An 11,568-nucleotide genomic window follows, 5' to 3' on the forward strand; every position below is an offset into this window, starting at 1 on the left:
AGTTACAAGTGTTTTTATATTATTTTCTCTGTCTTGCATCAAGAAATAAGATCCTGTGTGGTAGAAACACACCCCGGAAAACTAGTTAGAGGAAAATCATTGTTTAAAGCTCACAAATATTCAAGGTGCAGCCTAATGATCTGTAAATGTGTCTACTTAAGAAATGATTTGTTTCAATGTCTTTTTTTTTTGTCTTTTGTTGTACTTATTTTATTTCTAGGTTTCTATTTAAGTTATATTTAGCTCATTTAAATGTGTGTGTATATATGTGTATATATATATATACACACATATACACACGTATATAATTTTCCCTTCTGGTGGGTTTTCAACACATCTGAAACTGTTGTGATACCTAGCTTGCTGGCAAGTGTGTAAGTGTGGTATTACTGTGTTTTAGTTTGTGAAAAGAAAAAAGAAAAACGCCCATCGGTCAATTTCCATTATGCAAAGAATGATTAGCTCTCACAGCAGATGTGTGCAGGTGGGGACCCCCCCCCCCCCGTCTGTGGCGCTGGAGCCTCCCCACCCTGCGTGCCCTTAGACCCCTCGGTTCGGGTCACATGACTCTCGACGATTGAATGAGACGCACCTTCATCTGCATATTCTCATGAATATTAAAAAATAAATAAATAAATAAATAAATGAGGCTCCGGTTGGCGCACAGACAAGCTGTAGATTGGTAATAGTGGGTCATCTTTGAGCTCTTGTTTGTTTTGTTTTTCTAAGCAATTGAAAAATAAACTAATGAGAAAAAGATGATGTGACGGAACAAACTGCGGCGTGTTTTCTGTCTGCTCGCCTATCGGCGCTGTCTGAGTCAAACAGGCTGTAATGAAGATATTTCTACATCACAAAAGAAACAACGACAAACTGTTTTCCCCGCCATTACTAGCTCGGCTGCGTAACTAATCCTGGCACCACAATAGGTCATTATAATCCTAAATCATTCATCTGCACACTGGAGCTTCTCATTTACATGTCTTCGCCTTTACACCGTCACACTTTAAACAGACCACACTTCTGAATTTTAATAGCACTGTGTGTGCGTTTGTGTGGGATCATGTCCTTGGCCCCTGATTTCCCTTTAGTTGGCCCTGACACATGCCTGGGGGCTCTGCAACCATGGGGATCCCAACAGGCTCGCCCAGGGCCAGGGCTGCCTCCCCAGTAAGGACCCCATCTCAACAACCTATTGGACGTCCATCAACACTGGTACACATCAAACGTAATCCTGTGAGTCTGAATATTCAAATACGTCTGACAGAGTTTAACAATCAGAATGTGCCATCGACACCAAGGGAAGCTTTGTTTTGTTATTCTCTGTTGTGTACTTGACAGGGATGGATTTATGGTGATGGTCGTGTTTCATTTAGAGTCACAACACGTGCAAGCTTCTTTTTAGCACAATACAAAGCAGAGACAATGGAGAAGATATTACACAGTGAGAAACCAACTCATGCAGCAGCCACAGTGTGAAGACAGACAGAAAATGTATTCAGCTGCTGTAGTGTGGGGGGGGTGCTAAGTGAGACGAAATGGTGACAGACGAACTGAAATAAATGTAGGAGTAGATGAAGTGAGAGGCAAAGTGTGTGTACATATATAGAAATGAGTGAATATTGGGACAGAAGGAGGGTGTTGAGAAATAGATGCAAGCAGTGGAAGAAAGACAGAGCTGGCCCGGGATGACAATTAGCATCATGGTTAATTTATCTGTGCGCAGTGAAAACAGACAGTTGAACAGGCATGTTAGCCCGGAGGGATAATATTGTGTTGGCTGGAGTTTACGCTGGTAGGATACAATAAGTCAGTCTCTAATTTAGAATCAGATCGTATTAATAAATAAATAAAAAAGGAAGAGGGAGAGGAGATTTATAAACCGGTGAGTGAATGAAACAACTGTAGTTCATATGAATGGACTCAGGTTGTGCTTCATCAAATGGTTAAATGGTTAAGCGAGAATTTAAAGGATTAATGGATACGCCAATCAAAAGACAAATATTTTGCAACTAACATGCTAAGCCTAAAAAAACCCTGCTTCTTTATAATATACAACATTAAAATAATGTCTTTGGACTGTTGTGAAGTAGGAGGTCCACTACTATTTGGTCAATTTCTAAATTACACAATTTTTTAAGCTATGTCATGTCATGTAACTTCATGTTACTTTACACAGAGCCTCAAGAGTTTCCTGATTTGTGTGTGTGTGTCATCGTCACCTGTGTTGACAAATTCCACTTCCTCTCTGGGGAGTCATGGTGACCAGCTGGAAATACAAACTTGTGATGTTGCTGCAGAGAAAAAATACAAATAAAAAAAAACAAATCAGAGGTAGACACAAATATTATAATATTATCGTTTAATTTATAAACAAAGCATGGTGATAGTGGACATAGATGCCGAATTCATTGAAAATGGATCCAGGATACACAAACAACTTGACTTAAGCTGCAGCTGCGTTATGTTTCGTCAACTTTAATCTTTACCTCCAGCTGGTTATTCATGACAGCGTCCCTTTTGCTTGGTAACTGAATGTTTCTTTCCAAAATGCATCTTGGGAAAGCAAACTTGATATTTTTGGGCAATGGCCAAAAACAAAAACATGTGAAGAGATTGTGTTACAGTCTGTAAACTTATGAAAGTTCTTAACGAAAAAAAAAACAGATTAAGGACAAAAAGAACATAACCCTGCAGCCATATCTAGGATTCACTTAACATTGTTTTATGTCCACACCATTATTTCAGATTTATGTATTTTTTTTTTTTTTTTTAAATCAAACATCCATATCTTTGTCAAATTTATACATTTCATAAACAATGTATTATTTTATCAAGAAAATAATCAGTCGATGAGCCGACTATGAACATCATTGTTAGTTGCAGTTGGTAAATATAATCCATGCTTCATGGCATCGTATCTGACTTCAGGTTGGCCTTTTTTTCTTTGCTCGTATTGATGGATGAATGGATTTGGATGCTTGTGTGTGCGTGCAGGGTGACTCACACTAGTACTGTCTATTGTTTGCACCAGACAAAAGTAGGCTGCGAAGCCGGCCTTCATAAAGTACCAAAAGCGAGAAAAGGGGACACTCACGTTACGAGACGCTCTCACACACCGAAGCATTTAACTATCAGCGTATAGATATGATCTCATATGTCTTAGTTGTCTGACGGCTCACAGATTGTGTATTTAGACCTTTATTTTGTCTGTGCCTGCCCTCTCATCTGCACAGTGCGTGTCTCTCTGTCTTTGATCAGCTTTAACCAGAGGAGTGCACTGCAGAATCTCGTCTGTTTGGTCCGAGGCTACAGAGGCCAGATATTGTGTAAAACAAAGTGGAGCTAAAACACACAGAAGCATCCCCAGATGTTTTCCAACAGTACGCTCTGCTGTGGGAGAAATCAATAACTGTGGGCTATGAAGTGGTTTTAGCTTGCTCTCTTGACCTTTCCATCTCAGCAGCAGCTACTGCGCTCTAGTTTATCCTACTGCCCCCCCAAAAAATTATTCTAGCTGAACTGCAGTTAGATTCAGACATTTTAGTTGTTTATCGAATACTGATTCCAGCGTCTGGGCCACAATTATTTATTAATCATACTTTAATTATCGCTATTCATTAGAGTTCAGAATCATCGTCTTCGTCTTGTTCTTTCTATCCATATACTTTTACAATTTTCAACGTGCGACATTTGGAATACTGAATTTTCTACTTTTTAAATTTCTATATGTACTACATTTTGCTTTGTTAGAAAAATTTGCAAGGTAAATTTATTAAAAAGAAAAAATATCTATGCAGCTGAAATGTCTAGCCACATCTGTCATCCCTTCAAGATCAAGTGCTCTCTCTCGCACGCACACACACTTTTTACATAAAACTTGTTTTTTTGGAGGAAAAGTAAAATGGGATAACAAGCAGAGCGGAAACTTGACAGCTGTATTCCCGCTTCCTGGACTGGCAGTGTAGGATATTATGTCATGACCTTCTGATTTCCTGAATGAACTCTGAGTGGCCTTTTTCATGGAGGATCTGTTGAATTAACCAACTATTAGTTTCTATGTCCGTCAATGGATGTCTTCATTGAGTCACTTGGACCATCACACAGCAGACAAAAATATTCTACCACGTACAATATCTGTATCCCAAAAAACACCTAACAGGTCCCCTCAAACACTGTGCACCTCAATTTAACAGTATAAACACAAATGGATGACTAACATGTAATTAGCTTAAAGGATAATCTACCAAGTATACAGACCGATACGTTCATCAAAAAAGCTAACAGTAGCCGGAAAAATATATGGGCCTGTAATAATGCTGCCACATACGCCGACTGCAGTCCTGTAAATGTTCTCCATGCCAGTCTAAACACTGAATGAAATATTGGAGAATCCCAAAGCTGTCCATTCACAATTCAATGACATTTGTCAACAATATCCATCCTCAGGGGACAAGGAATATCTATAAAATGTAATTACAAATAGTTCAGATATTTCTTCCTTGACCAAGGTGGTGGATAAAAACTAAACAAAAACAAACAGCAACAAAACAAACACAAAACTTTTTGCCATCACAAGTATTCCACTATTATCATATGCAGTAAAAGCACCAAGGGACCTGAGTGCGTACACAGTCTGGGAAACAGTACAAGACGAGTATAGATGAGACTGAAGCACCAGCTATTTAAGCAACGTTGTTTTTGTGAATTTCGTGCCCTCATTTATTCCAGTGACAGCTCGTAGGACAGCTCACTTTTAGGTGAGGAAGCATGACGTCTTTGTTGTTCAGGAGCATATGTGCACCTGCAGTGGCCTGGCTGAGAGGTGTGTGCTGCAGTCGGCTATTCTCACTTTGTTGCTGCCAGCAACAACACGCACAATGCCAATGTCAACAGACGGAGCTTCGTACAGGGAGCAGGGAAGAGAAGGACGGTGAGGTGGAGGAGGAAAACCTCCGACACTGAAACTGGAGTTTATGTACAGCAACAAATTAAGAGGAATTATTGGATCATTTCTTTTTCACTGCCTTTATATCTATTACAAGCTTCATCTGTGCCAAATGATGTAATTTATGAGGAATGGTGTGTGTGTGTGCATGTATGCGTGTGTCCTGACCAGACCAGCCACCCAGAAGTGTGTCTTTCTAGCTGACAAGCTGGCGTGAGCAAAGCTTCCGCTGTGAGCTGCACTCAGTGACCGATCATTCAAGCAGAAATCAACACATAAACACACACACGCGCGCATACACACCACAATCAGAGATGGGAAAAGGACATGGGGACCGTCAGCACAGCCGCTGATGCTCACCGGGCCTGAAGTGAATATACACATACTTTACACCCACACACACACACGCAAACACATAGCAACCGTTGGAGGTCGATGGAAGTGTCCGCAGACGAGCGGTAGGAAGTAACACCTGATGTCTTTGTTGCCATGTTCCCACCCAGTGACTGTCACCGGGGCTACCTGCTGTGAAAAGTATGACCCTGTTGCTAGGCAACCTGAACTTCTGTGACAGTCAGAAAGTCATGTGATGAGAGCAAAAACTTAAAGATAGAAAAAGAGAGGAGATTAAAGAAGTGGGCTCAGACCTTGACTAAAATCAAAATAAAAATTACGTTAACACAGAAGTAGTACTTGAAGGGGGGGAAAAAAAAAAAGAAGTACTTGAAGGTCTGAGGACAGTTGATCAAAGGAAGCAGTGAAGCACGACAACAGCAAGAACTGACATTTTCAACCTGAGTGTGTCTTCATCCAAAATGGTGAGTCCATCCGCCCTCTCCTACTTTTACAGGCCCACCCCCTGCACGCCAGCCGGCCTTTGATTTGTGAGGTGGCATGCTGTGCGAGGCGGTTTCACAGTGTACTGTGTGTAAACACACACATAAAAGAGCTTAGCACACAGCCCATGGATCACATGGACTCTTGTACAATGTTGTGCCTTTTACTTTGTACGACCTGATTATTCGATTCGCCTCATGCCTAAGCCTCCATGTTGTGGCATTCCTATTATCAGTAGCCTTTAGGATCTCTACTCCAGCTCCTTGGTGGATCCTGCAACTCCCTGAAAATAAAACACATCTGTTGGATCCAGACGTCCTTTTAAGTATCCAAGTTAGCCTTTCGTGGCAGGCTGAGGTATTTTACAGTCAAGCCAATGTTTCTCAATATTTACAGCAACATACCACAGTGCTTTAAATCTCCTCTTCTTCAGACAGGAAACGCTTTCCTGCCGGGATGGAAGTACTTGCAAATCCAGGTGGACCTGAAGAAGTTATGTCTGGATCACTTTGCTCAGCTAGTTGTCATGGTGAAACGGATAACACATCTTAAAACAATGCACAGTTTAACCAACAAGGTTCAACAGGGAAGCATTCACATTATTATACATTTGAACACGCTGTGGTCTTCATATGCAATTTACACAAGTGAAGCGTGAAAACAGTCTGCTATTGGGAACAAGTTGTTAAAAAGCATAACCTGACATGACATCATGAAGGTTGAACATCCTTTAAATCTATCAGCCTTTCTGCTGTCTTTCATGTTTTATTTTGTTGATAGCTATAGTGCACACACACAACCCACACAGCCGGGAAGACACTGTGCCCCCATGCTGCCATTGCTGGGCGGTGAGTGACTCTTGGCAAACGCTATCTGGAAGGATGTTATTTGCTTGTTTTTGTGCGCGCTCACTTAAATATGACTTTGATTATCGTCCTACATTCTGTATCAGTGTCAGCCTCAATCCAGGATGATAAACACTAAGAAGAGATTACAAAGAGCCTGTGGGAGGGCTTTCATCCCTGCTACATATTCACAGTGTGGTTTTAAAATAAAAAATAAAAGAATGGATATGCCAAAAATTGAAAAAAAATAAATAAATAAATCTGCCTATCCTTAAAATTAGCTCAGCACACATAGCGCTGCCTGTCTGCACCAAATCGAACACCATAAATCATGTTTTCTTTGCATCAAGATTCTCACATCATTTCCTGAGAAAATGGAAAAATGTTTTTCACAACAGAGAGTAAATCTACAACAATTCTTGGACCCGCCACTTAAAAACAGAATTTACCTGGTTAGGGGTAGTTACTTGGCCCATGTTCCATCCCTGCACCAAATCGGATTGGTACTATAGGCGCTACCCTGCTGAATCACACACAAACACAAAGAAACTCGTACAGGTGCAAATACTTCCTTCCTTGGTTGAGATGATAACAATTTTACACTTGGCTGAGGTGGAATAGTTTGTGCATCCACAAAAGAAAATTGTGAGGAAGTACAATGGCAACAGACTGAAAAAAAAAAAAAAAAAAAAAGTTGTGCCTGAAACATAAAAATGAGGCTTCCAGTGAAGTGATGAAAACATCAGATCGGAGTGGAACAATGTGGTGAAAATAACAAACTGAAACGAATAGATGAAACAGATTCATTGATGAAATAGATTTTTTTCACCTTTCCAGTTGAAATTTTTTGATAGGCCAGCTGCACGCCCATCTAGATAACTTCAGTTTGAACCATTAGCAACTTTTGGGAAGGTTTATTTTAAAAATCTATGAAATATTCATCAGAAAACAAAGTATAATGTGTGCATTTCCCTTTCTTTGCAATACAATCACACAGCAACTGGAACATGCTAAAACTCAGCCGAGCTGCACAATTAATCTAAATACCGTTGAAATTGCTAAACCTTACAGGAGCTGCTAGTTTTTTGAGAAAGGTAAAATGGATCGCCACGTTGTTGTGCTTTGTTTGCACCATAAGCAATGCAAATCTTACTCTCCAGACAAAAAGCACGTTTGTTTGGAAGATGAACAAACGAAAACATCTTCATTTTAATAATTAGTTTTCAGTGAAAATGAGAATTTTCCATCAGAATTTTCCATTGCATATCAGGCTGCAAGTGTAATATGTGCCCAAATAATAGGAATATTCAGACAATAGGAAACACAACAGCTTACTGTCATTTTCACCTCTTTCATCTGGAGTCCACACTTGACCTGATTTGTATATTTGGACTCTGGAAGGAAAGTGGGGAACACACGGCGCCACCAATCCAACTTTCAACTTAGTTTTCTCTTTCAGGGCTTGATTGATTTATACCAGCTTTTATCAGCTTTATACTCTGTGTAGCTGTATTACTATCATGTTTTACAGAGAGTGTTAATGAATATGCTGTGGCTCAAGGCCAAGAGAAAGCGAACAGGCAGCATAATTAAACTGAGCTGAGATCGTAGTTAATTCATCTAATTAAGAGCATTGTCCCAACCGCATCAGTCCAGCACAACATTTCAGGTTTGAATTAGCTGAGCTTTGAAGTAGAATAACAAAAGAACTGTAAAAAGTGAATTAATAAATACAAAGCAATTGGCCAGTGTGTGAATTATTCACAACATCTTCATTATTTCTGTCTGTTTCCAGTCCAGCAGGCTCTGAAGTCTTTTATCTAACGCACTGTGTGCAACAATCAAATTTTCCCCTTGTTTTTTTCCCCATGCCCTCTTTCTCTTCCTATTCCTGCTGCTTGCACATAACAATAACATGCCCACTTGGCACCTACGAGCGCACACAAACACAAAAGGCGCACACAGATAGGTAGGCATCTTCTGGTCTCCTAGTAACCGAAGCTGGTGCAGCAGCAGAGCTGGTGTCTGTGGTTTTGTTGGAATTTGTCTGTCTGGCTGTTGAAGAGCAGGTCCGCATTAGTGTTAGCAGATTTTGGAAGGCATTTTTGGTTTTTACACGAAGCCGACTCGTGACTATCATGTGAGGAAATCTTTGGCAAAAACAGCTGGCCCATGAGACTTTTAAGTTATTAGTCATTTCATCATTGAGTCTGACTATTTATCAGCAGGTTGATTAAGAGCCTGTTTCTCCAGTAGGAGGAATTGAATTCCTCAAAATGTTTCTGGTTACCTGGGAAAATTTCTGAGCCAAGAGAAACCTGACTAAACAATGCATCTTACTAAAAAAAAAAAAAAAAAAACATAGCCTTCGTTATGTATATATGTTCAGAGAACATTCAGAGAACAACCTAATATCATTTATGTACTTGGCTGTAATTGCTGCAGGACAGAAATAATGCCGTGGGGGTTTTTCTGGGTTTTTTTGTAGTTAGCCATAATCACTGCCTTCCTGTGTTTACTGTCAGTTACACCCAGAGACGAGCTTTGAAATTATTAATGTGCTAAAAGGCTCAACCCATCTGTGTCTCTAACTGCCAGTAAGAAGCCTTCTTCCTGCCTCTCAGCAAAACTCAGTCAAGATTTGTGAGGAAAAATCTGCAGAAATTTTAAATCGCTTAAGATTTTGGTAAAAGAACACATTTGATGTGTATATAATGGCAAACATCTATATCACAGGGGACATATTCCTTGTTTTGTTTCATTGAGTCAGGATAGAACTCTCTCTCTCCCTCTCTGTATGTATGTATGTATGTATATATATATATATATATATATATATATATATATATATATATATATATATATATATATATATATATATATATATATATATATATATATATATATATATATATATATGAATATCTGTAGATCTAAGTGTGTAAACATACAGGTGCTTTTTGATTTCGCACTTGAATGCCATCAAACGTGTGTCCCAGAGGCTTCCTGCTGACATTTTGATCCTTTCCTCTGCATCCCACTGTGAGCTCATATGACAAAAATCAGCCCTGATGCCTTTTGGGAAACCCAGACAACAATGGCAAAGTCTGACTGACTCCATCTGACTGGCTCCGTTTCACGTCCTCCCACACACACACACACACTCTCTTCAGTTTCCCTGGAGCCTGGCGGGCTGAGGCACACCTGTCACCGTCTCTCAGCCGGGAAGGGTGGGTGGGTGACGGGGCGGGGGGTGTGATTCAGTCACAAACGCACACCTCGCCTGGGTTTGTCTGACATCACTGGGTGGTCAGTGGGTCACCCTGTTAGTCGTGTGGTGAGCCAAACCACAGCCAGTCTGGGGGGGCAGGAGGCATGGAGACAGCTATTTGGCAATGTTGCTGTCTGACGGTGAATGCTCCATTGTTTCAAAAAAACAATTTGTGCCCACACACACACAGTCATTTTCTCCCTCTCTATCTTGTTTTCTCCCTCGTTTATGATTTCCTTGTTTCTCTTTCAGCCAAGGAGAAACAAAATGTAGCTTTATTTCCATCTCTCTTTGTACAAAGGTGGAGCAGACAGCTCATTGTAATGTGTCTCTTTTTATCATACGTTTTCAGCACAAGGGCAATTGGGAACAGGGGAACATTTCTTTTCCCCTTAAAACTTCATTTCATACTGTTAAGCTGAAGAAAATATCAGCACTACTTTATTGTCAACCTGGCAGAGGCATTCCTTTAAGTCGATGTTAAAAAATGAGATTAGTAGTGAAGCGTTGAATTTCCATTACTGCATCTTCATGGCTCCCTGTAGTAACGATGTATGTTCCTGCTCCATTATAACAATAATAACATGGTTAATGAGATCAGATATAACACACTGTGGCCTGATGCTCTTCATCCAGGAGCCATGCTTTTCATTAAATATGTACCTTTTTTGACATTGAGTCATGAGTAAAATACCAATACAATATATATGATAATTACAACGTGTGGGCTGCAGCGTCGCTCACCTACTTAAAGTCAGTCATTATCCTTCTCCCAAGGTATCTGTGCATCTATGTTGGTGCGAACTGCTGAACGTTTCACTTAATGTAATTAGAATGAAGCAGACATGATGTTTCAAGCTGAACTCTACTTTATTATGGTTGTTTCTTCTGGGGGTGTGTGTGTGTGTGTGTGTGTGTGTGTGTGTGTGTGTGTTTGAGCGTCAGAGCCTCCGTGGCTGCACTTCAGACACGAGGCCTGCAGACAAAGGACAATTCATCGTTCCATTCAAGCGATTGCAAGGCCTCTCTTGGAGACAGTGGGGCTGACGCCGAGATCGGTGGCACCAGGCGCTACAATAGTGGCATTATTCTGTGTCAGTACAGCTTCGCTTTTCTTCTTGGAAGAATGACTCTGGGCCCGGGCTCTGAATATGAAAGCGCACACACGCACTAGTGCAGGATGTGTTTGTGAATCAGTTGTGTGTCTATGCGTGATACTAACTCAAGACACTGCCATTCAGAAAGTGCTTGGCAGTCGAGATCATGTTGCTTGTTTCTCTCCTGAGGAGCAGTAGGTGTTTTAGAGGCGTGTTGTCTTGGTAACAGGATATTTCTCTTCTCAGTCAAGGTGATCACCTCATTTCTCACCTCTTTCGCACCATCTTGCAAACACTCATTGTCATATAGCGCGCTGGTGAGGAGCACACAGTTTGACTCTCTGGTCCTTCGGAGCCTTGGTGAGATTCCATTATGTTTCCCGCTGTCACGCTCACAAAAGCGATGTTCACCCCTTCACGAAACGCTGGCACGAAGGAGTGGTCCTTGAAATAGCAGGAAACTAAAAGTAGGTGAACCAAATCCTCGAGAAAACTATCTGGACATTGTGGGGTAGTTTAGATTTTTCTTTTTTTGTGGAGAAGGTGTTTGCTCACATATCTAAAAATAAG

Source organism: Echeneis naucrates, chromosome 12, assembly GCF_900963305.1.
Source record: "Echeneis naucrates chromosome 12, fEcheNa1.1, whole genome shotgun sequence".
NCBI lineage: Eukaryota > Metazoa > Chordata > Actinopteri > Carangiformes > Echeneidae > Echeneis > Echeneis naucrates.